Below are 24135 nucleotides of genomic sequence, written 5' to 3' on the forward strand. Positions count from 1 at the left end.
TAAAAATAGAATATCTACATACTCAGTGACATGTCAACTTTTTTTTTTTTTGATCTGATGGGGGTAGAAAGCAGTATTCAACCGTTTGAATTTATATTTATCTAACACAACTGCACTCATCTCACACACTAGGAAAGTAATGCTCAAAATTCCCCAAGCCAGGCTTCAACGCCATGTGAACCGTGAACTTCCAGATGTTCAAGTTGGTTTTAGAAAAGGCAGAGGAACCAGAGATCAAATTGCCAACATCCATCGGATCATTGAAAAAGCAGGAGAGTTTCAAAAAACATGTATTTCTGCTTCACTGGCTACAATAAAGCCTTTGACTATGTGGATCACAACAAACTGTGGAAAATTCTTCAAGAGATGGGGATACCAGACCACCTTACCTGCCTCCTGAGAAATCTGTATGTAAGTCAAGAAGCAACAGTTAGAACCGGACAAGGAACAACAGACTGGTTCCAAATCAGGAAATGAGTATGTCAAGGCTGTATATTGTCACCCTGCTTATTTAACTTATATGCAGAGTACATCATGAGAAACGCTGGGCTGGATGAAGCACAAGCTGAAATCAAGATTGCTGGGAGAAATATCAATAACATTAGACATGCAGATGACACTGCCTTTATGGCAATAATTGAAGAGGAACTAAAGAGCCTCTTGATGAAAGTGAAAGAGGAGCATGAAAAAGCTGTGTTAAAATTCAACATTCAAAAAACAGATCATGGCATCTGGTCCCATCATTTCATGGCACATAGACAGGTATACAATGGAAACAGTTACAGACTTTACTTACTTGGGCTCCAAAATCACTGCAGATAGTGACTGCAGTCATGGAATTAAAAGACACTTGCTCCTTGGAAGAAAAGCTATGACCAACCCAGACAGCACATTGAAAAGCAGAGACAGTACTTTGTTGACAAAGTTTCATCTAGTCAAAGCTAAGGTTTTCCAGTAGTCATGTATGGATGTGAGAATTGGACCATAAAGAAAGCTGAGTGCCGAAGAACTGATGCTTTTGAACTGTGGTGTTGGAGAAGACTCTTGAGAGTCCCTTGGACTGTAAGCAGATCAAACCAATCAATCCTAAACGAAATCAGTCTTGAATATTCATTGGAAGAACTGATGCTGAAGCTGAAACTCCAATACTTTGGCCACCTGATGGGAAGAACTGACTCAATGGAAAAGACCCCGATGCTGGAAAATATTGAAGGCAGGAGAAGAAGGGGACGACAGAGGATGAGATGGTTTGATGACATCACTGACTCGATGGACATGAGTTAGATTAAGCTCCGGGAGTGCTGCAGTCCATGGAGTCACAAAGAGTCTCACAGGACTGAGAGACTGAACTGAACTGTTGAGAGGGCCTTGTATAGTAAAACTTACAATGAAAACTTAATCAAGTAAAACTTAATCCAGTTATCTGCTGATGAGTGGAGTTGAGCTCCCTCCCTAGTAGTTTTTTGGTCTGAGGCAACCCAGCTCTTGGATCTAATGGTTGGGTTAATGGTATGGTTGGGTTAATGGTGGCCTCCAACAGGGTTTATGCCAAAGGGGACCTTTCAGAAAGCTGCTGCCAGTCCTTCCGTTCCTGTGGTGGGTCCCTGCTGACCCAGGCTTCCACAGGAGACCCTCCAACACTAGCTGGTAGTTTTGGTTCAGTCTCTTTTGGAGTCATTGCTCCGTTCCTCTGAGTCTTGGTGTGCACAAGGTTTTGTTTGTGCCCTCCAAGACTTGAGTCCTTGCTTCCCCCAGTCCTGTGGAAGTTTTGTAATCAAATCCCTTTGCCCTTCAAGGTCAGCTTCCCTGGGGTTTCCCAGTCCCTTTGTCAGTCCCTTCCCCAGGCTAGGAAGCCTGACATGTGGTTCCAAACCTTCACAACAGTGGGAGAACTTCTTTAGTATTATTGTTCTCCAGTTTGTGGGTCACCCATCCAGCAGGTATGGGATTTGATTTTATCATGATTACCCCCTCCTACCATCTTGCTGAGGCTTATTCTTTGTCTTTGGACATGGGGTATCTTCTTTTAGTAGGTTCCAGCATCCTCCTGTTGATGGTTGTTCAACAGTTAGTTGTGATTTTGGTCCTCTAGCAGGAGATGAGTGCCTGTCCTTCTACTCTGCCATTTTGAACCAGAAGAAACAAAACTATTTAGTATTTAATTGTGTATTTAATTCCAGTCCTGGAATGGAGTAGATCAGCACTTTTAATGCACAAAACCTGTTCAGTTTACCAAACAAAGCAAAAAGATTTCATTCACAGTGTTTCATAGTTAAGTCTGCCTGAGTTTTTGATGTGCTTTGCATTTTCTATCTTTTGGGTCTCATAATAAACACACAGCTTTAACCTCAATGTTGTAAATTGTAAAATGGTGGGAAGAAAAATTTCACTGCTTGCCTGCCTAATATATAAATTATGAGATTAAATGGGCTATTGTTTGTGAATATGCCTTGAATGGTAGAAAGTGCTAAATTAGCTATATTCTTTAATGTTAAACATAGAAAATAATCCCCAAAGGCCTATGGTGACCAAACAGCAGGTTCTGAAGGTCTACACTCCAGTTCTGCTGCTTATGTAAGCTCTATGACCTTGGGAAAATCACAAACTTTTTATGAACATTATGGTTGTAACTATACATGTGAGCTGTTAGGAATATCTTTCTCACTTTGTGGCTGGAATATTAATCTATAAAAATTTGGCACTAGGTCAGGTTCATAAGTTAGGTTAAAAATCATTTTTGCTTAAACATTTTTATTGTGGTAAGATATGCATTACATGATATTTACCACCTTACCCATTAAAAAAAATTCAGTTTAGGGATATTCAGTACATTCATAATTTGTTCAGCCATTGCCACCATCCATCTTCAGAACTCTTTTCATTTTGGAAATCTGAAACACTGTGCCATTAAACAATAATTCCCTATTTGATGTTGATCCATGTTGTAGCATGTGTCAGAATTTTCTTCTATTTTTAAGGATAATAATATTCCATTGTACACACCATCTATTGCTTTTCCATTCAACTGTCAGTGAACATTTGGGTTACTTTCGTGTTTTAGCTATTGTGAATAATGCTCTGTCAAGATGGACGTACAAGAATTTCTTTGAGACTCTGATCTCTTTTCTTTTGGGTGTATACCCAGAAGTGGGATTATTGATAATATGGTTGTTCTGTGTTTATTTTTTTGAGGACCCACCATACTGCTTCATGCTGTTTTCCAAAATGGTTGCTCCATTTTATAATCCCATGGACAGATCCAATTTCTCCATATCTTCATTGATTGTGGTTATTTTTCATGTTTTCGATAGTAGCCACACTCATGGATATAAGGTAATATCTCATTGTGGTTTTGATTTACATTTTCCTAATGATTAATAAATTTAGCATTTTTATGTGCTCATTGGTCATTCATATATCTTCTTTGGAAAAATGTCTATTCAAGTTATTTGCCCATTTTTAAATTAGGTTGTTTATTTTTGCTGTTATTGTTGGGTTTTATTATGGATATTAGTCCTTTATATGCAAGTATATATTTTCTGTTGCATAGTTTGCACCAATGTTCATAAGGGTGTTGGTCAGTGGTTTCCTTTCCTTCTAGTGTCTTTGGCTTCAGTGTTAGAGGAATGCTGACCTCAGAGAATGAGAAATTTGAAGTTAGAAAGTGTTCTCTCACCTTCAAATTATTTTTTTAAAGTTTGAGAAAAATTGGTGTTAGTTTTTCTTTAAATGTTCAGTGGAATTCACAAGTGAAGCCATTAAGTTCAGGAATTTTGTTGGAATGCTTTTGATTTCTGATTCAACCTCCTAACTAGTTATCAGTTTAATCATGTTTTCTGTATCTCTGTGACTCAATCTTGATTGGTTTTGTGTTTCTCAGATTTGTCCATTTCATCTAAATTATCCAATGTGATGGCACAAAGTTATTCATCTTACTCTTTTTTTTTTTAATTTACCTGCTATACAGATATTTTTATTTTATTTATTTATTTTTTTCATTTATTTTTATTAGTTGGAGGCTAGTTACTTCACAACATTGCAGTGGGTTTTGTCATACATTGACATGAATCAGCCCATAGAGTTACATGTATTCCCCATCCCGATCCCCCCTCCCACCTCCCTCTCCACCCGATTCCTCATCTTACTCTTTATAATCCTTTTTGTTGTCTATATTTATTATTGATTGTAATGTCTCCACTTCTATTTTTTATTTTAGTTATTCAGTTCTACTGTCTCTTTTCTTAGGCCAAATAAAGGTTTTCAGTTTTGTTCATATTTTCGAAGAATCAACTTTTGGTTTTATTGATTTTTCTCTATTATTTTTCTGTTGTTTCATTTATCTCTACTCTAATCCTTATTATTTTCTTCCTTCTGCTGGTTTTATTTTTAGTTGGTTCTTTTCTAGTTCTTTAAGTTACAAAGTTAGTTTGTTGATTTGTGATAGCTCTTCTTTTTTAATGTGCTTGTAACAGTAAATTGCCTGGTTAGCATTGTTTTTGTTATGTTCCCAGATGGTGCTAGTGGTAAATAACCCACCTACCAATGCAAGAAATACAGGTTAAGTCCTGGGGTGGGATCCCCTGGAGGAGAACATGGCAACCTACTCCAGTATTCTTGCTTAGAGAATCCCATGGACAGGAGAAACTGGCAGGCTATAGTCCATAGGGTCTCAAAGAGTCGGATGAGACAGCACTCACATAATTTTCAATGTATTCATCTCTTAAGTATTTTCTAATTTCCCTTGTGATTTCTTCATTGATGCATTTGTTGTTTAAGAGTGTGTTGTCTAATTTCTACAAATTTGTGCATTTTCCAGTTTTAGTTCTATTTTGTTTTCTAACTTCATTGTTAAATGAAATATAATATTTATATAAATAAAAAATACTCTGTATGATATCTGTCTTATTAAATCTATTAGGACTTAATTTGTGGCCTAACATATAGTCCTTGCTGGAAAATGTCCACTGTTCAGTTGAGAAGAATGTGTGTTCTGTTGTTGTTACAGTGTTCTGTATATGTCTGTTAGATTTAATTGGTTTATTGTGTTACGAGTTCTCTATTTCCTTACTTCTGTCTGATTGCTCTATCCACTATTGAGAGTAGAGCATTGGTGTCGCCAGTTATTATTGCAGAAATGTCTATTTCTTTCTTCAATTTTGTCCATTTATATTTCATGTATGTTTGTCATCTGTTATTAGGTGTGTAAATGCTTCTAATTATTTTATCTTCCTGCTGTGTTGAAACTCTTACTTATATATGATGTCTTTCTTTGTCTCATACCTTTTTTTGATTTAAAGTCATTTTGTCTATTAGTATAGCTTCTCCTGCTGTCTCTTGTTTAGTATTTGCATGAAATATTATTTTCCATTCTTCCAACCTATTTTTGTCTTTGAACTAAAGTGAGTCTCTTATAAACAGCATATAATTAACATAACAGCATATCATATTTTTATCTATTATTCCAATCTCTATCTTTTAATTAGAGAGTTTAATTCTCTTACATTTAGAGTAAATACTGATAAGGGCTTACTTCTGTTATTTGCTATTTATATTCTGTATGCCTTATGGTGTACAGAATTTTTTTTTTGTACCTCATTTTTGTGCCTCATTTCCTGAATTATTGTCTTCTTTTGTATTTAGTCAATAACTTTTAGTAAAGTATTTTAATTCCACTTTTATTGCCTTTAGTGGTATTCTATAACTATTTTCTTTGTGGTTACCATGGGGATTACATTTAATATTCTAAAGTTACAATATTCTAATTTGAATTTATACCAGCTTAACCTCAAAAACACACAAGCATTTTTTTACAGCTCCTTCCCATGTTTTTCAGTTATTGATGTCACAAAAGTATAGCTTTATACAGTATGTGATCTAAAACATAAATCAGTAATTGATTTTCATAATGCATTATTCTCTTAAATCATGTAGAAAAAAAATTAGAGTTGCAAACCAATTTTACAATAATATTAGCTTTTATAATGAGTCATTTATTTACCTTTATTGGCATCTTTATTTCTTCTTATAACTAAGTTACTAGCTAGTGTTTTTCATTTCAAATTTCAGGACTACTTGTAGCATTTTTTGCAGGGCAGGACTAGTAGTAATAAGCTCCCTCATCTTTTGTTTATCTGGAAATGTCTTAACCTATGTCTGGTTTTGCCAGATATAGGATTCTTGGTTGATTTTTTTTTTCCTCTTAACACTTTGAATGTATTAGCTCACTGCCTTTTGAACTCCAAAGTTTCTAGTGACAAATCTGTCCTAAATCTTATTAAGGATCACTTGAATGTGATGGGTTGATTCTCTCTTGCTGCTTCCAATACTCTCCTTCTTTTTGAATTTGGACAGTTTGATTTTAATGTGTGTCAATTTGGGTTTCTTTTAGTTCATCTTACTTGGAGTTCACTGAGCTTACTGTACACTTTCGTTCATGTCTTTCATCAGATTTGGAAAGTTCCTGGTCATTATTTCTTCAAATAACTTCTCTGTCCCTTTCTCTCTTCTCCTGGGATTCCCACAATTCATATGATGGTCTGTTTAAGGATGTGGCACAGGTCCCTTAGGCTCTATTCACATTTGTTTTTACAATTGTTTTTCTTCCTGTTTCTCAGACTTGATAATTTAAATTATCCTGTCTTCAAGTTAACGGGTTATCTTGCCACTCAAACCTTCCTTTGAATTTCCCTAGTGTATTTTACTTTTCAATTATAGTTTTTAAAAATTTCTTTACAAAATTTCTATGCCTTTACTGCTATTTCTGTTTATTTCCATTTTCTTAACTTTCTCTAAGTCTTCCTTCAGTTCTTTGAGCATCTTCTTAAAATCTTTATCTAGTAGGTCTGCCATCTAGTCTTTTTTCAGGGGCGTTTTTGTTTTGTTGGTTTATTTTTTCCCGACAAATGGTCTGTACTTTCATGTTTTTTTGATATGTCTACCCACTCCAGTATTCTTGCCTGGAAAATTCCATGGACAGAGGAGCCTCATAGGTTATAGTCCATGGGGTCGTAAAGAGTCAGACATGACTGAGCAGCTTCGCTTGTGACATCTTGTTGAAAATAGAACATTTAAATTTAATTATGTAGAAATTCTGGCAATCAGAGTCTCTTTTTCAAAAAAGATTTGCTTTTTGTTGTTTCTCTCTTGGTTTGGACTGTTATAGGCTGTCTCTGAAACAACAGTCAACTTGGATGTAAGTGTAAAGTCTTCTCAGATCTTTTTTGAGTCTGCCTCTTTTCCAAACCATGCACAGTGACTTTCTAAATTCAAATACAATTGCTTTTGAATGTCTTGGTCATTAATGTCTGGCTCCCAATAGGGGCAAAAGAGAAAAGCAAAGGAGGGAAAACGATCTCGCCCTTTAAATTTCCTGGAAGTTTCCTTAGGCTGAGGGTGAGGGGATTGCAACAGTGGGTGTGGATGTGGGGATGTGTTTCATAGCAACTGCCTGTCTTCATATGTGTATTGTCATGATCAGAAGCAGCTCACAGTGAACAAAACATGTGTCCTCCACATTTTCAGGACAGGTCCTTATTGCTCACCCTGGATTCCTCAAGCTATGTGCAGGCTGCTCCAGGAACATATCATGACTGTCTTCCTTGGGAACGGGGAGGGTGTATGGGTATGCTGTTGAGTTAAATCTGAAATTGATTGAGTATGTGTGATAGTCACTCAGTCGTGTCCAACTCTATATGACCGCATGGACTATAGCCCACCAGGCTCCTTTGTCCATGAAATTCTCCAGGTAAGAATACTGGAGTGGGTTACCATTCTCTTCTCCAGGAGATCTTCCCAATCCATGGATCAAACTCAGATCTCCTGCATTTTAGGCAGACTCTTTACCATCTGAACCACCAGGGAAGGCCCCAAATTGACTAAAATTGATCACAATTTACTGTCCACGCCATCCCCTGGAAGTTGCAAAGCTTCAGTAGGCGCCGGAGATCTAAAATGGTTATATCAGACAGGTTCTGCTGGTACAATTGTTTTCTAGGTGGGAAAACAGATTCTTGATGATTCTTACTACACCATTTTCCTAGATTTCTCTCTCCAATAAATTTTTTAAGTGTTAGCTGTCATTGCTACTTTTATCATGACCTGTGGGACCATGGATAATGCTTTTATGGACTAGTTTCACAGTATACAAACCTGTTATATGTATAGAGAGATTGCGTGTGTACCTCTTTGGAAACCTAGAGTCTCAGGGATAGTTGAGAGACTGTGTACTTTAAAATCTAAGAAAAAGAAAAAAAATTAATTCAATTTTTAAAAGTTGAAGTGAAGTGAAGTGAAAGTCATTCAGTCATATCTGACTCTTTGCAACCCCATGGACTATACAGTCCATGGAATTCTCCAGGCCAGAATACTGGAGTGGGTAGCTGCTCCTTTCTCCAGGGGATCTTCCCAACCCAGGGATTAAACCCAGGTCTCCCGAATTGCAGGCGGATTCTTTACCAGCTGAGCCACCAGGGAAGCCCAAGAATACTGGAGTGGGTAACCTATCCCTTCTCCAGCAGATCTTCCTGAACCAGGAATCAAACCAGGGTCTCCTGCACTGCAGGCAGATTCTTTACCAGCTAAGCTACCAGGGACTCACTTTTAAAAGTTACTTTCCATTTATAGTTATTACAAAATGTTAGCTGTATTCCCCATGTTGTACAATCCATCCTTGAGCCATCTTACACCCAATAGCTTGTGCTTCCCATTCGCCCACCTCTATATTGCTCCTCTCACCTGCCTATTGGTAACCACTACTTTGTTCTCTATATCTGTGAGTCTGCTTCTTCTTTGTTGTATATTTTAGATTCCACATGTGATATATAGTTTTTGTCTTTTTCTGTCTGACTTATTTCAGTTACCATAATGCCTTCTGCTACTGCTGCTGCTAAGTCTCTTTGGTCGTGCCCGACTCTGGAGACCCCATAGATGGCAGCCCACCAGGCTCTTCTGTCCATAGGATTCTCCAGGCAAGAATACTGGAGTGGGTTGCCATTTCCTTCTCCTAATGCCTTCTGAGACTCTCTATAGTACTACGAATGGCAAAATTTCTTTCTTTTTTATGCTGAATAGTTCATTACATATAAATAAACCATATCTTCTTTATCCGTTCATCTGTTGATTGACACTTAGGTTGCTTCCATGTCTTGGTAATTGTAAATAATGCTGCTAAGAATATTGGGGTGCAGGTATCTTTTTGAATTAATGTTTTTGGCTTATACACACACACACACACACACACACACACACACACACATATATATCTCCAGGAGTGGAATTACTGGTCCGTATGGTAGTTCTGTTCTTAGTTTTTTGAGAAACCTCCATACTGTTCTCAACAGTGGCTCTACCAATTTATGTTCCCACCAATAGTGTTCAGGAGAACAGATCTTATGTTAAACATTCTTATCACAAATAATAATAATCATAATAGAGAGTAGAAGGCAACTTTGTGATCTGATTTGTATGTTTATGGTATAGATTGTGGTGATGAGTTTAGTCTTATCTCCAGGCTCATCAAGTTGTATATATTAAATATGTACAGTTTTTTCCATGTCAGCTATATACCTCAATAAAGTGGCTTTAAAAGTTAAATACCAAGGTTTTATTTTCACTCTTAAACAGCCTAAAATAAAGACATAAAAAACACTGATAAGGGCACTAGAGAAGAATGATGCAAATCACACTGAAATGCTGAAGTGAACTGGTGCCCCTTTGACGTTGTAACCCACAGTCAGTAGAGGATGCTGTTGCTCCTCTTTCAAAGACAGTTTTCCAGGGCTGTGACCCTCTACTAAGGGTATGAAGGGAAAATGAAAGTGAGTTGCAGAGTTGGGGATTGCCTGGTGAAAATGATTCACTCAATTTGACTTCCTGCTGGGTAAAGCAGCAAGGACTGAAAAAGGCCATGAAAATGCAAGGGAAATTATAAGCAGATGGAGGCTTTGCTGCCAAAAACTGTCCTGAGAGTAATGCTCAAAGGTGATTTCAAAGATCAGGAGACTGTATAATTGAGGCATGTGTATACCGCTATTTCCTTCAATATACGATTTAGTCAGCCTAACAGTTGACCATTCCTGGATTTCTGGAAGCTTGATCTTAATTAATAAAGTTGCTCTGATGTAATATATGGGTTCAGACAATTATGATTTATTTCATTGTTTTTTGACTTCTTGGCAAGGTCAAATGTGTGCAATATGGTTTGCAGCATTTTCCCTATTCCCCAGACTGTAGATTTCTTTCATTTATTCATGGAGATATATTTTGGAGTACGATTGCAAAAAAAAATAGAAGTCATCAACACAGACACTGGAATAGGGCTGAAAGAACTTCAAAGTTGCACAATCATATGGTCATAAAAAGTGTGGGAGCAGGTAACCACTGGTTGGGACTAAATACCAGTTTAACTCTTCTCTGGTTTGCAATGTGAATCCTGACACGTTGTTTTGCCTCGCTGATACTCAATCTCTTTATTTGTAAATTAATTTCCATAGTAGCTTGGATATAGTAAAGCTTCAATATGTGTTAGTGTTATTTATAAATTGTTTCCATTGTCATATTTGATTTTCACAATAGTTATGAGGTGGGTGAACAAAATATTCTTGTCCTTACTTTAGAAGTGGAAAAAATGGGGGCTTGGAGAATTTGAGCTGCATGCAGACACCCCCATGACTGGGCTCCCCAGGTGTCGCTAGTGGTAAAGAACCCACTTGCCAATGCAGGTAGACATGAGATGCAGGTTAGATCCTTGGGTCAGGAAGAGCCCCTGGAGGAGGGCACAGCAACCCACTCCAGTATTCTTGCCTGGAGAATCCTATGGACAGAATAGCCTGGTGGGTTAAAGTTCATAGGGTTGCAGAGTTGGACATGACTAAAGTGACTTTGCATGCACACATGTACCCCCTGACTAATAAGGAGAAATTCTGGTTCTGCTTTGTCTGAAGTCAAGGGTCACACCCTTTTTTGTAATCTACGTCAGTTCTGGTTTAGTTGTTAGTGGGCATGAGGTTTATCCATGGATCCCGGTGAAGAACAGCTTCCAGTTCAGTAGGACTGAAGTTGACCTGAAGTCTTGCCTTTCACACCTGCTCTGAGGTGGCCAGTGGGCCAGCAGCATCTCCTGGGAGCTGATTAGAAATAAGAATCTTGATTCCAGATCCACTGAACCTGCATTTTAACAAGAGTTCTGAAAGATTAATTTGTTAATGTTTAAGAAGTATTCATTTAGAGCAGGAGATAGCAATTTTTTTCTGTAAATGATCATATAGTACATATTGGCTTTGTAATCTTTGGTGATTCTCTTGTATACCTTAAAGTCTCCAAAGTTCAGGTTTTATCCACACTTTCTTCTTCCGTGAGGGCAGAGTGATGTCTGATGAATTTATGTCTCACTAGGGTCCCATAGGCTTTCCTGGTGGCTCAGATGGTAAAGAATCTGGCAATGCAAAAACTGGGTTCAATCCCTGGGTCAGGAAGATCCCCTGCAGGAGAGAATAGCAACTCACTCCAGTATTCTTACTGGAGAATTCTATGGATGGAGGAACCTGATGGGCTACAGTCCATGGGGTTGCAAAGAGTTGAACAGAACTGAGTGACTAACACTTTCACTTTCAGGGACCCATGAGTAACTATTTTTCTCTGGACAAGTTCTGTAAAGGTCAGGGTTCTCAACTGTTGCCTGACAACGAGATACCTTCTAGTTGAAAAACACCTGTATCTGTGGTAACTGAAATTCCAGTTAAGTGAAATGTCTGACACCATGCATGTTTTAACCACCATTTTGTGATGCTTTTTTCACATGTCAAATCTTTAAGTACACCACAAATATCCTAAAACAAGAATTTTAAATGGCAGTATTCAATGTGCAACTCTTGATTGAATGTATATGGGATTTTCCATAAGAGATGATTGGAAGTTCTGGTAAGACCTAGGAATCTTCCTTTGAAGACAGCTGCTCAGGTGATTTGAAGCAGGGAGACCTCGAGAGACCTGGGTCTGAGCCAAATGAGCTGAACATGGATTTGGCACCTCTGGTAGAAAAGCTTTTTCACTGAAGTCTCAAGAAGAATTGATAAGTGGGATTTTAAATGATGTTCTTTTGAATTCATTATACCTCATTTTACATTGATTACATGTCAAAATTATACTTTTAGATATATGAGCTTATTAAAATTGTTTAATTATGTTCTTTTATTTTGGTGACTGAATCAATTTTCCCCATGTTTACAAAATGGCTGGATGTGTCCTCTAGAAGCCATGATAGAATTGTACCAAGGCCAAGTTACTGTTACAGCAACAGTTCTCTAACCGTCTGTTTCAGGACCTCTTTAAGCTCTTAAAAACTGGTGAAGACTCCAAAGAGCTTTGGTTCAGCTGAGTTACATCTACATTGCATCTACATTGATATAGGTATATGTATAGTATTCATATATATATGTATATATATATGAAATAAAACAGAACTTCAAAAATATTTATTAGTTTATTATAAATTAACTTGAATAAGCCAATACATGTTGATGTAAATTATACATTTTTATAAAAATTAGCTATATTCTCCAAAACAAAACACACTTATCAAGAAAAATGGCATGTGTTTTTGCTTTATAAATGTCTTTAATGTCTGTCTTAAGAGAAGACACATGGATTCTTACATCAGCTTGTGCCTTTAATCTTTTGTGATGTCCCACATCATGGGAAACTCCACAGTAAACCTGTGGGACAATGAGAGCGACAATGGCTATGAATATCTTATTATTATTATGAAGATAGTATCATGGATTCTGAAAACCTCATGGAGGCTCTGATGTTTCCTAGACAAAACTTTGAGAACCGCTGCTTTTAATAAAAATAAATGGAGAAAAAAAAAAAGAACCACTGCTTTGGCTAAAGATAAAGCCAGGATTTCAGAGGCTGGAGAGTAAAAATAAAAGTGCAAATTCTTTATATTAGCATTCTCAGACCTTCAAATTCTGATTCCAACCATCCTTTCAAATACTTATCTCTCACTTCTCTACTACCCGAAATGTTTAGTTATACCAATTGCTATTAATCTTCTTATTTATTTTTCTCCTCTTGAATCTTTGTTCTTGTGTCACCTGCTTATTTTGATTCCTCTTTTCAGATCATCCTCAGTTATACTCTTTACTGTATTCTTATTGTATCAAAGATAAGATTTTCACATACAAACTTCCTCTATTCAGAATAAATTGCCTTTTCCTAAATATCTTCTTGCTTTGTTCCCACGGGTCCTGGGTTAAATGGTGTCATTGATTTTCATCATAGTCCCTTCAGCATAAATTTGATTTCCCCTCGCTAAACTGAAAGTTCATTGAAGATGCCTTTGTATACCAAACTCAGTACAGGTATTTTCTTTCTGAATGTGATTACTAGTGCTATTTAATGGATGAATAAAGGAAACATAGTGATTTTTTTATATTAAGATGCTGCTATATAAATTGAAAAAGGAGTACAACAAGGCTGTATTATGTCACCCTGCTTATTTAACTTATATGCAGAATATATCATGCAAAATGCTGGGCTGGATGAATCATAAGCTGGAATCAAGATTGCCAGGAGCAATATCAGCAGCCTAAGATAAGCAGATGATGCCAATCTAATGGCAGAAAGTGAAGAGGAACTGAAGAATCTCTTGACAAGGGTCAAAGAGGAAATTGAAAAAGCTGACTTGAAATTCAACATTCAGAAAAATAAGATCATGGCATCAGTCCCATCTCTTCATGGCAAAATAGAAGGAGAAAGAATGAAGCAGTGACAGACTTATTTTCTCAGGCTCCAAAATCACTGTGGATGGTGACTGCAGCCACAAAATTAAAAGATGCTTTCTTATCAGAAGTAAAGCTATGACAAGCCTATACAGAGTATTAAAAAGCAGAGACATCACTTTGCTGAGAAAGGTCCATCTACTCAAAGCTATGGTTTTTCCAGTAGTCTTGTATAGATGTGAGAGTTGGACCATAAAGAAGGCTAAGTGCCAATGAATCAATGCTTTCGAATTGTGGTGCTGGAGAAGACTCTTGAATCCCTTGGATCTCAAGAAGATCAAACCAGTCAATCCTAAGGGAAATCAACCTTGAATATTCTTTGGAAAAACTGTTGCTGAAGCTGAAGCTATAAAACTTTGGCCACCTGATGTGAAGAGCTGACTCATTGGAAAGACCCTGGGAAAGACTGAAGGCAAAAGAAGGGGGCGACAGAGGATGAGATGGTTAGATAGCATCACTGACTCAGATGGACATGAATTTGAATAAACTGCAAGAGATAGTGGAGGACAGAGGAGCCTGGTGTGCTACAGTCCAGGAGGCTGAAAAGAGTTGAATATGACAGCAACTGAACAAAGCGATATAAAAAGCATTTTAAATAAGGTTTCTAAAAATAGTCAAATCTTTTAAATAAGTTATTTATAATGTTGGAATTTCAGGGACCTCCCTGGTGGTCCATTGGTTAACACTGCACCTTCCAATGCAGGGGGTGAGACTGATTTCTTTTCCGAGAGCTAAGATCCCACATGCCTCTTGGCCAAATAACCAAAATATAAAACAGAAGCAATATTGTAACAAATTCAATAAAGACTTTAAAAAATGGTCTGTATAAAAAAACTTAAAAACTGTTAGAATTACAAAGCTTAGAATGAATAATAATATATAAATGAGTTCATAATACTTCCATAGAATCAAAGCTTATAACTTAGTATTTAAAGTGTTGCTTAATTCCCAAGATCATACTCATCACATGGCAAAAGGTGATGAGCTAAACAGTGGAGCTAACTTCATCTGTAATTTAGCAAAAATTTGGAAACTTTTAAAATATAAGAATGATAAGTAATTTTAGATATTTCATAACCTACAAAGTGTCATTTGGAAATATGCTTATGTAGACAAACCATATATTTCATAGTGGTTTTCTTTTTTCAGACCATATAACCAATGTGTTTGCAGCCAATTTCATATGTTTATGTACATCTCTCCATATGCCTGATGAGGAAATAGAGTCTCTTTATTTGTTCTGTAGTATCATCCATTAGGCTGCCAGTATGAAAATTACCAGTTCTAAACATAGTTGAGACAAAGAAATAGTCCTTTAGTAGCTAGCAGAAAGCAAGAATGAAGTTCCTATCTTCCCTAATATTACTATTCCTTTCTATTATATCTCGTTCCCTGGTGGCTCAGATGGTAAAGAATCTGCCTGCAATGCAGGAAACCTAGATTTGATCCTTGAGTTAGGAAGATTCCCTGGAAAAAGGAACGGCAACCCACTCCAGTATTCTTGCCTGAAAAATCCCAAGAACAGAGGAGCCTGTCGGGCGACAGTCTCTGGAATCGCAGAGTCGGAGACGACTGAGCAATTAACACTACTACTACTATAAGATTTTCAATCGTAAACTTTTAAACTAAAATTTATTGCAAGCAGAATATTTTAAACTAAAACATTTGAATCTTTGAGTTCTTTTCTCATGGTGAAACTGCAAGAAAAACCAGAATCTCCACTTAACTGCTCATTGAATCCAACTTTAAGTTTCCTTTAAAACATCCACACTGTAATTTTCTCTTAGAGTGCAGAAAACTCTGGCCTTCAGCAGACCACGATTTAATGCTCTGTTTCAAATCTCTGGCAAGTTAGTACACATTTCTGAGACTGTTTCCTCATTAGTTCAAAACAAATTTTACCTTGCAAAATTTTGATGGCTTATTCAAATAATAACAGTTATGATTTGATGGGAATTTTTGAATGCATTATCTTATTTAATCCATGAAACAAACCTATGTGATAACTACTGTGATTTTTTCCCCCCCACTTCTTACAGGAATGCTGATTTTTAACCAATTTTGTTCTTCTTAATTGAGATATAATTTATACAAAATAAAATCCACACATTTTAAATGTTCAGTTAAATGGAATTTGATAAATTTTTACATCCAGTAACCAACTCTCCAATCAAGGTAAGCAATACATAGGAACCTTGATTTTAATTAATTTGCCTAAGACTACATAGTTAATTTGGGAGCTGGCTTTTGAATCTAGGCAGTCTGGTTTCAGAGTTCTCACTCTTGACCTTGATGTTCATCCTCAGCTAATTTTCAATTTACTGGTGGAATGTAGAGACAGGAGTGCTTAAAATTATACCTATCACAACATATATGTTGTTTTATTTACATGATTTATATGTATTAAATACAGGCTGCACATCATCAATTAGCTATTAATTTATCCATTTCAAAAACCAGATTTGCTGAATTAAATAGTTTTATTTTTCTTATGTAAATACAACCCAAATAGCTTTTATCAGATAATCCAGTGATGGGAGAGAGATCTCCTGCTGTAATCTCTTTCAACTGTATTATTAATGTTTCAAATTTGAGACTCTTGTGCTTGTTTTCTTCAACTCCAAGTCCATATAAGCTGATGATGGGTAATGACAAGTACTTGTTGGAAACTCATGACTCATATAGTTTTGTAGAACATGACAATTGATCCTTCACAGGTGAAAGAGAAAGGAATTTAGCTGATGCAGAAATAAATGTTTCTCTGCATCATTTATAAAGCTTTTTATTGACCTTCTTTTGTTCCAAATACGGTTTAAAAGATCATTTTACCAAGTTTCATAATTTATTTATTTATACTTTAAAACCAAGAGTCTTTACTTTGAACAATTTTATTTAGGGTGGGACTGTTTCTGGGAAGTATTTGTTAAATGTAAAGTATCCAACTACATGAGTAATAAGCATGACCTCATAACCCGAGAAACTGAAGATAACAACATAATGGCACTTTGGATTTGAATTATGTTATCCTTCTGAGGTGCTGAAAGCACTGTGTGGATAAATACTGAATTTTTAAACTTTAAGGTTGACTGTAAATTAAAACAAACATATTATCTTGCTTTGCGAAATATTTTGTACTTGCTCCAAATCATCTCTGTCTGTGCGATGGGTTTGAAGGTGGTCAGGCTAAAACAGAAGAGGCAAGGAAGAGGTTGACCTTGGTCCAAGCAACTGCTACAGGTAGTCTGAATAGCCCCACCCCCAAGATTGCAGAAATATAGTGAAAAGCAAAGTTTAAGGGGGAGAGAATAGGCTCCCACACTAGAAAATCTCTATACAATTTGACATCAGTTTATTTTTGAATACTTATGTGACTCACTCTTTTATTCATTTACCAATGTTTATTATTCTTTGTTGAGCAAAATGTGATTAATGAATGTATATATTTTACCAGATATTACCTGACTTCTAAATTTTACATTTTGGTAGTAGAGATATACATGTCAGTATAATGTTAGACAGAATTTAGTAAGCACCAAAGGACAAGTTAAAACTATATAACAGGAAGATGGGGTTTTCCTGGTGGCTCAGCTGGTAAAAAAAATCTTCCTGCAATGCAGAAGACCTGGTTTTGATCCCTGGGTCAGGAAGATCACCTGGAAAAGGGAATGACTACCCACTCTAGTACTCTTGCCTGGAAAATTCCATAGACAGAGGCCACTGCATGGTGTCTCAAAGACTGACCGACTAATACACACACACACACAACAGGAAGATGTAGAGGCAAGCAAACTCATGAGATCTTGCTGGAGCATAAATGAAATTTTCATAACAGAAGTAGTACTTAAACAGTGACTTTGATAACAGGTAGGATTTCTAAAGCAAATGTTTAGAGAGAAAATGACTGAATATAACATGGAAAATGGCAAGTAGTGGTGATTTTGGGGATACATTAAAGTAAAGTAAAGTAAAATGAACTTGCTCAGTCGTGTCTGACTCTCTGCGACCCCATGGACTGTAGCCCACCAGGCTCCTCCCTCCATGGGATTCTCCAGGCAAGAATACTGGAGTGGGTTGCCATTTCCTTCTCCAGGGGATACATTAATGGAGCGCTAAAGAGTCTGATTTGAGTGAAGCGTAAGCAATAGGAATTATAAAACAAGAAATATCTTGGGATAAAAATTTGACATTCAATTACAGCAAAAAGCCAAGGAAAACTTCTAGCTGAGAACTAGAATCATGAGAATCGTGCTTAACAATGGCGAAGGGAGGAGAATTGGGCAGAGCAATAGGTGAAAATGAAATTCAGGTGCAACACATTCTTTGCCAACTTGGCAGGGAGCTCTTGAGGCAGGTATTGCCCTCAGAGTTGTCCTAGGTTGTGTTGAAATGGCCAGGCATTTACAACCAGCTCAATCTCTAAATGCTGCAGCCCTAGACAGAGCAGGGAAATGTGGAGGTGAACGTTCCCCTGCGACGGAGGCAGGCCCTGAGGGAGCTGTTGCTGAAAGTCATTCTTCTGGTAATGCTTCCTGTCTCAGGGTGACAGGCCTCTTTCTTAAAGATGTGGGAAAAACATCTACCTGTCTATCAGTAAATTGACTAAATAGTTAAAGAAATAAGAATAAGATTGTCAGATGGATGAAGGGTCAAAAGATTATTACAGGCAGCTTACTAGAGACCTCTTAAATATAAGTACACAGAAAGTTTGAAAAGAAATACAGTCACTGTGGAGAATTATATGGAGAGTCCTTAAAATGCTATTTGAACCAGCTTTAGCATATAGCTGGTTCCCTCAATTAAGGGAATTGAATAAAATCTTTGATATGTGTTCATTAAAAAAAAAAAAGAAAAACTAGGAATGAAGTGATCATATGACCTAGTAATCCCACTATTGGACATATACCCTGTGAAAACCATAATTTTAAAAGACACATGTACCCCAGTGTTCATTGCAGCACTGTTTACAATAGCCAGCACATCAAAGCAACCTTGATGTCCATTGACAGATAAATGGATAAAGAAGATGTGGTACATGTATACAATGGAATATTACCTGGCTATAGAAAGAGACTAATTTGAGTCATTTGTAGTGATGTGGATGAATCTAGACTGAAGTTAGTCAAAAAGAGAAAAACAAATATAGTATATTAATGCATATATACGGAATCTAGAAAAATGTGCAGACGAACATATTTGCAGGAAAGTAATGGAGATGCAGATGTAGAGAACTGACTTGTGGACACAGTGGGGAAAGAGAAGGTGGGACAGACTGAGAAAGTAGCATTGATGTATATACAATATTATGTGTAAATTAGATCGCTAGTGGGAAGCTGCTGTGTAACACAAGGAGCCCAGCTTGGTGCTCTGTGATGACCTAGAGAGGTGAGTTGTGAGGAGGGGAGGGAAGCTCAAGAAGGAGGCTATATATATTTTATATATATATACACACACATATATATACACATATATAAAGTTATGACTGGTTCACATTGTTTTATGGCAGAAACCAGCACAACATTGTAAAGCAATTTTCCTCCAATTAAAAAATAAATTAAAAAAGAGAAAATGGAAGAAAAAAAGAACTATAGCATGCAAACACTCCCCAAAGTAAAGCTGATGTGACTATTCTTACAAAAGACAATACAGACTTTAAAACGCAGAGCATTATTGAAGATTAGGAAGAACATTACATAATGATCTCTTCCAGTAGAAAGATATCTCAATCATAAATCTGTATGCATCCGATAACAGTTTAAAAAGAAAGGAAGAGACAAATTTGCTATCTTAGTGAAGACTGTAATACACCTTTCTCAACTGAATATGGAAAATGCAGAAGGAGTAATTAACATACATAGAACACAACCCCCAACAAGAACATAATCTCATTTTTTTCAGAGATGCATGATTCAAACAAAATCAAGTGGAAATGCTAACAATCTAAAGTGTGTTAACAGAAAAGAAGAATGCCTTTGATGGGCCCACGGGTAGATGCAACAAGCTAAGGAAAGCACAAGTGAACATGAAGAGAGGTCAAAAAATATTACCCAAACTGAAACACAAAGAGAAAAAAGAGTGGAAAGAATAGAACAGAACATTCAAATGCTGTAGGATGTTACCAGTCTAATAAACATCGAATGGGTATGCCAGAAGCAGAAGAAAGTATTGAACTAACATTGTATTCCTTGATAAACTGTTCCTTGTCATAGAATGGTCAGTTTTTGAGTTACTAATCAGAGTTTTAAACTAATATTGTATTTAGAGATTGGCCAATAGTTTTCTCTTTTCTCTCGCTTTTTTCTCTATGTCTCTATTGATATCTCTTTCACTGTTTCTGTCTCTCTCTTCCTCTTTTATTGGTACTCTGTCAGGGTTTCCCTGGTGGCTCAGATGGTAAAGAATCTGCCTGCAATGCAGGAGACTTGAGTTTGATCCCTGGGTTGGGAAGATCCCTTGGAAGAAGGCATGGCAACCCACTTCAGTATTCTTGCCTGGAGAATTCCCAAGGACAGAGAAGCCTGGTGGGCTACAGTCCATAGGGTCACAAAAAGTTGGACATGACTGAATGACTAAGCACAGAGCATACATATCAGGTTTTGGTATTGAGGAGTCTGGTTTGATAAAATAAACTAAGAATATTTATATCCTTTTACTATAGTCAGGTAAAGATCCAACATATCCTGAGATTACCTGTTCTTAAGACTAGAGAAAAATCAGCTGTGAAATTTTGTATTTGATTTTTTTCCATGTATCTTTTTGGTTAATTCTGCCGGTCTTAGGTTTTACACTGTATTTCTTCCTTATATTTGAAGGCATTCCAGTTCTAGCTGTATCTGAGATTTTGGTATAATGCTTTCTTTTTTTTCTGTATATAGTTTGATAATTTTTGGTTTTAGCTTGTTATTTAGAGTTTCTTTAGAAAGATAATTCCTAATTTTCAGATAGTTCCATATAAGACTTCCTATTATCTTTTTATACTTTATTTGATTTATGATGAAAAAAATGTAGCATGTAAAAGCTCTACTATTTTTTATTTCATCTAGGCTTGTTTGTGGAGAAATAATGGAGTAGATTGGTTTTTAAAAAATATTTCTTTCTTTTATGTATTCTACCAAGTATGTCTGATTCTGAAGGAGTTGTACTAAATCTGACATTGTAGGTTAAGTTTTTAATCAAGTTCTATATGTATTTATTTTTGTTTGTATATTTATCTTCTTTTTATTTGATGTATATGAGTTATGACTTTTAGTTAGTATATATTGTCATTACCCTATTTTGTAATTTTCTTAAATTATACCTTCTCTGTTATTAATATTATCATTCTGCTTTTCACTTTTTGCCCATTCCATTGTGTTCATCTATTTATTATTACCTAGTTTGTAGTACATTTTACCTAAAATATATTTTCTAATTTTTTTAACCTAATCTCAAAAATCATTTAAGAAGGGAATTAATATTGATCACTTTTAATTTTGTAAATAATATTTATGCATCTTTTAGTTATATTAATACATTAATACATTTGATTTTATTTCTGCTCTCTTTATATTCCTGTATATGTGACTTTGCTGCCTAAAAAAATTTCCACTTGCTAACTTAGAAGGGAATTCTGCTATCTCCTCTGCTAGTAGTTAGAATTTATCCTTTGTTACAATGAGGTAATGGTGTTACTGACAGACGCCAGCAGACTAGGATGCAAAATGTTTTCAATGACAAAAGCTATGGGATGTGAGTGATATCACTCACTTGCAGGAGTGAGGATTCTACCAGGCCAGAAGAAGCTGTTTGTAACTCTCACAGGGCTTTCTTCCTTGATCTCCTTCACATCTGGCTGTTTTGAGGACTGGCCCACTCATCAGAAGCAAGTGGCTCATATAAATAATTCCAGTACATTCCAGAATGTTTACTGAGATACTGGGCAAAACAAATATCAATTTCCTAAAGCCCAGAGTACTCCTCAGTGAACTGAGGCTTCAGTTTGTCTGAAGACTGCTCTTATTTCCCCATTCCAGGATCCCAACTGCCATCTGTGTCAACTCAGCAGGACTGCTCTTTCCTTCTCTTTCTTTCTTTTCATGTTTCTTTCTTTATTTCTTTGGTTCTTTGTTTCCTTAATATTTTCCATTTCCCAATCAGAGTTATAGGAAAGAGGATGTATCAGTTAAACATATCAAAATATTTGATCCTTGTTATTAATAGAATGGCTTGTTCTCTAAATCTTCTCAATTTTTAGCAGACATTGGACATTGATCATTTGACTCCTGTCAGTAGGTACAACTTTTCTCTAGCATGCTTTATATTTTTTGTCTTTGTCAAGCATCCTCATAGACATATAGCCTGTCCCAAGCTCAACCTATTCCAATTACCTCCCTTTCCCCAGAAGGTCATGTCATGCTGCTACTTCTAATTCAAATAAGTGTCTTTTTTACTTTGCTCGAATGTAATAGCTTATTAATACATTCCCCCCTTCTTTTCACTAGATTTAGTATAATATACTAAAACAGACATATCAAACAATGTGTTAAAATTAGTGTTTTTCCTTGTTTTGAACTATTCATTTCCCTTTTCAATGACCTTGGAGTTGAATATAGGCATGCTGTCTCTATTAAGTGTGCTAATTTTGTATGAAAAGTAGAAAGGAAACCCCAACCCTCTCCAAGGGCATTCCAAACAGCAAGCAAGCACAGAATGCATGATGGCTCAGACAGCATCCAGTTCAATAGGCTATGGACATTAGAGACAAATAAAAATCTTCAGATTTTGCCTAAAAGTCTCTTCTTCTGGCTCTTTATGTTCATGATTATTAAAGTCATTTTTAAACTTTTATCTCAAGCAATTTTAGTACTGTGCTCTAGTTTCTTAAAGACTCTTGAACAATTGTAGATATAACTCTTAAGGACACTGTAGTTATCAGTATGTCTCAGTCAAGTCAAAATCAATTAAGAAAGAATGCTAGAAACTACAATCCAATTGACATCAAGAAATGTCAGCAATGTTTACAACTTTTCCCAGAGTTCAAAGCAGGGCAATTTCTTTAGGTCACAATATTTTTATGTTCTTGTGTTCTACCACAGGCAGCTCATAAAAGATGCTAGCATATTTAGATTATGTACAGCTGTGGACCATACCACCCACAGAGAGCAAGGCTCCGACCAGGTGTGAGAAATTCCTTTTTGCTGCTCCCAGATGATTTGTAAAGGGTTGAGCCCCGAACGCCCACCACCCTCCCTGACCAGCCTGTTCTGCAGATTCTGGCTACATGCCTGCAGCGGAGGTCAATTTCCCAGAAACACCCTTCCTTTTTTGATGCTTGTAATCAAATACATATTTCTCCACTCTTCTGTAGAAATAAGACACTCACCCACTGCCCACCACATGAAGTCATTTTTGTTCCCAGCTTCGTGTCTCTTCACCAAGATAAGACCTTGCACATTGTTACTTGCCCACACTTGTTTGTTGACAGAGCAAAACTGTAAGAATATTTTAATTCTGCCATCTCACCAGCCCTACATCACTAATTCCCAGACTTTACTAAAAACAGCTAATGTGGTTTTTTTTTTAACAAGCAAAAGGTTAATTTCTTTAATTTATATAAAGTACAAAGACAACCTATTAGGAAAATGAACAAAGGATAGCAACGGAAAACAGCTAATGTTTTTAATTACAACTTACTATTAGGTTTTCCTTTGTAAGTACTGCAGAACTATTTTCTATCCATATAGAACTATACGTTATCTTTTTTTTTTAACCTACAGGTAAAAGATACTTTTAAAATAATTATTGATAGCTGATTTATATCTTGTCTGACCTCTCTGATTACATGTCCAGACCTGTGTGATTTTGGATACTCAAAGATAATGGCCCTGACAGTGATCTGCTCTGTTCTGAAACTGTTGAGAAACCTAGAGTATGCCTAAGAGAGATATTCCATTTGTTAATCATACTCAAGTGAAAATGACTTTTCTGATGATGTCTAGTCAAGACCTCAAGACATGATAACTAAAGGAAATGAAAAATGCAAATAAGGGACCTGAGAAATTCAGTGCTGTTTATGAGCAGAAATAAGATAAAAAATTTTAATTAAAGAATGATCCCCTTAAGTTTAAGTTGTAGAATGTCAAAAATTCTCTGTGACATATCTCTGCTGTATTAGCAGCATGGATGTCTCACAGAGTGGGATATTAGGATAAAATCCTAAGCAAATATTTACACTATTCCAAGAACAACTCTAAGTCAGTTGTTGGGGGAAAATGGACGATGTCAAGGAAGGAAAGAAACGCAGAATTTTGTAACCAGTCTCTGTCATAATGGGCATAGATTTGAGAATGAAAGAATGATACAAAAACTGCTCAGTTAA

Source organism: Cervus elaphus, chromosome 3 (assembly GCF_910594005.1).
Source record: "Cervus elaphus chromosome 3, mCerEla1.1, whole genome shotgun sequence".
NCBI classification, from domain to species: domain Eukaryota; kingdom Metazoa; phylum Chordata; class Mammalia; order Artiodactyla; family Cervidae; genus Cervus; species Cervus elaphus.